This window comes from Parambassis ranga, chromosome 4 (assembly GCF_900634625.1).
Source record: "Parambassis ranga chromosome 4, fParRan2.1, whole genome shotgun sequence".
NCBI classification, from domain to species: domain Eukaryota; kingdom Metazoa; phylum Chordata; class Actinopteri; family Ambassidae; genus Parambassis; species Parambassis ranga.
Genome location: NC_041025.1, coordinates 4,287,423 through 4,290,929, shown reverse-complemented (window position 1 = coordinate 4,290,929; position 3,507 = coordinate 4,287,423).

The following is a 3,507-nucleotide window of genomic DNA, read 5'->3' as shown; positions in this document are numbered from 1 at the left end:
TTTAGAGTCCTGTGTGGAATTGTTTTTCCCCCCTCTCCCTGTATTTAAAGCACTCAAAATCATAACTAATCTCACTTAGACGTTTTAACTGGGCCAAAGTCACCCTCCACCCGTGCTGTCATGTCAGCCCAACAGCGCCTCTCTGGGCCTTCCAAGACTTTTTTTTCTCTCTCTCTCTTTCTCTGCAAGTGGTGTCACATCCATCTGTCATCATTTAAGTCAGATCAGTGAAACTTAAGTCCAGAATAAAATATATTTTGATAAGAGTTCTGAGTTTGTGTGTGTGTGTGTGTGTGTGTGTGTAACAAGTGTCCACAACAAATTCATGTCAAAACACAAAAAGTAGTGCACACTTATTCAAAATGCCACATGAAAAATCAAATAGATTCAAACACAGGTACTCATAGACTGAAAGATCAAATAGAAATGGACTGGCCTCTTGCGGTTCCTTATCGGGTGGTGAGCCCACTGGAGATCGGCCCCACGTTGCTCCAGGGTGGGGACTCCCGGGTGGGGGACTCCCGGGTGGGGACTCCCGGGTGGGGCCCCGGCTGCGCCATGCCAGTCGACCTAACATCTCTCTATTGATCATCATAAGGGGTTTTTCAACCGCTCTTAGTCTGACCCATCACCCAGAACATGTTTGCCTTGGGAGACCCTGCAAGGGGCATTAAGCCCCTGACAACATAGCTCCTAGGATCACCCGGGCACTCAAACCCCTCCACCGCTATAAGGTGGCGATTCAAGGAGGGGTAAGTATATCTAGTCGGTATCGACTAGATATAGTCGGGCTCACCTCCACGCACAGCTAGGGCTCTGGAACCCCACTCCCTGAGAGAGGATGGACTCTCTTCTATTCTGGAGTTGCCCACGGTGAGAAAAGGCGGACTGGTGTGGACTTGCTTATAGCTAGTGAAGTGTGTGCCAAATGAAGCCCCATGAATCACCAAGGCTTTCCAGCCCATTGCTTCATTCAAAGGTTTGAGGTCTTTGAAACAGTGAATAGCACCATCTGCTGGGCAAATGAACATATTAAGTCACTGCCAGTACCAACGTTTTACATACAGTACAAGTGTCAAAGTGCGGTCTAGAATTTTTTTCTGTGACTGCAGAAGAAGGTGCACACACCAAATACAGGAGAGGACATTGTTTACAGACACACATGCACACAAACACCCATAATTTTAAACAACTCATAAGAAGGTTTAAAATAAAATAATTCAAAAGTAATTATAATATATTTCGCCAAAGCCCTACAGTGGAGATTTCCTGCATTTCCTACACTGCTACCTCTGTCTCCAGCTATTCTCGTGCTACACCTTTTATTTCACAGTCTGACTCCAACTCATCACAACTCACTACAAACGCCGACAGTGAGGCGCAAGATTTTAAGCGTGTTTGCAAGCGATACATGGTTGAACCAATGACATAATCTGCACAAACCGAGGCCTCGTTTGGTTGGTCATTGGTCACATGATTTGTTTCGAAAGCTATACAACCTTCGAAGTGATGCTTCATATGGAACACCCACTTTTGCTTGAGACACGCCTCAAAGCCGTGCTTCATTTGTCCCACAGCTTAGCTGCCACGTGTTGAAGTGGAAGCATCAATCCATTTCAGCTCCCCTTTAAAACAGTACTTATCAAGAGCACAGAGCTGAGGGCTGAACCCAAACACAAGGAAGCAAGGATCAAACAGGATCCCCACCATTAAAATCTGGAGCCACTGCAGGAGAGGGGTGTTGCTCTCCTGCAGTGGCTCCAGCACCATGCCCTGGCAAACACACACACACACACAGACACACACACAGAGGGAGAAACCAACAGGAAACGAGCGAGGGAGAAACAAACACAAACAGCCCCCCAACACAAATTTGACTGAGCGCACATGATCAACAAAGTCATCCATGTGCAGCAAAGAGATGATGGCGTCAACCCAGCAATAATCATTAAACAAGCAGGGTGTCAGGTCTAAGGACAAAAAGGTGAAGTCCAGAGACTGGACAGGAAAACATCATCTATGATATATCCTGTTTTATTATTTCCTGTTTTGTCGGCTGCTGCCCAGTTACCTTTACATTACAAACATGGCTCAGCACTTTTACCACAATCACAATTATCTAGATGAGCGCACTGATGGCTGATCTGGGTGAAATGGCAAAATGCGCCACATGTTCAGCACTGCCAGGATTTTGGAGTTTTTCAGGCATGTGCTGAAAGGTGAGGTGACGGTCCAGAGGACGGATTATCCTAACTTTTAAAGATTAACATATTTTTCAGCATGTTGACACAACACACTCAGGTTTTTTTACTTTCCACTGGGAGCCAGAATAACATAATCTGTGCCACTAAGCTTTTTGGACCAGGAAGCTTTTTATGCAGACCGGCTACAGGTAAGAAAAGAAAAACAGGATCACCAGGCTGGATTGACTGTACCACAGCTGAGTTTGATGGATTCTTACAATGACACAGGCTTTTAAAGACCAGCAGTGCATCAGAACACCATCTGATAAAACAAACACAAATGTACGGTAATCTTGAATTAATGTGGAAAAACCGAAATAACACCAAAAAGCCAAAAACTGAAAAAATGACTTGACTTTTATTTTTAGTTTATTTTAAAACAAATAACTGCAACGTAAACATAAAAATAGTAAATAAATAAATACATTAATATTAAATGGAAGTACTAAAGCGTTTTATACTTCGCAAGTTAGAGCCAAAGAGCCTCTGAGCTCAAGGCTTCTTGTGCGTTAGGAGTATGTGTAGAAAGTGATACAAATGTACTTATTTGTGAACATGCATGCAAACAGACCGGTGACAGCCTCTAACTTTTCATGCTGATGCGACGCTTGGAGTGAACAAATCTGCAGAAAACTCACAAACCCCTGATGAGCACTTCTTAGTTCCATCAGTGTGATAATATACCGTACATTAAAATGAATGGATACGGCACAGAGATACTGTACTGTGTAAAGGTTCCACACTGTCAAAACTGTGATAAAAGCTCCTGTTGCAACACATTAAGGGAAACGTGGGATTAAAAAAAAATCCCCTTAAAAAGTCACAATCTTTAAACTCTGATGTCAATTTTTGAAAATGTAATTAACCATCAGGCAGATTACTACGTGATTTGGTGAATCTGGTGGGAGCTTGTAACATACACACGGACACACTGCGCTTCAGAAACGCACAAAACGCAACAAAACGTGCTGCTTATTTACATGTCTGTTAGGCAGCCGGTAATTTTCAGCAAAATGTTCTCAATATTCCTCCTAATTCATAACCCGGTGGCCCTAATCCTATGTAAAAAAACATCATTCCCAGCTCTCTCTATAGATATATATATATATTATCATGTATTGACAGTGTCTATTAAACATCATGCAAAGATTTGTATATACAACATCCATTGCCAGAAAGACTGCATGCTATGTTAAAAGACATCGGACGGTTCATAGTCACAGTGCGTGACTAACAAATGGAGCTAAGAATGTTTCTGACAAAA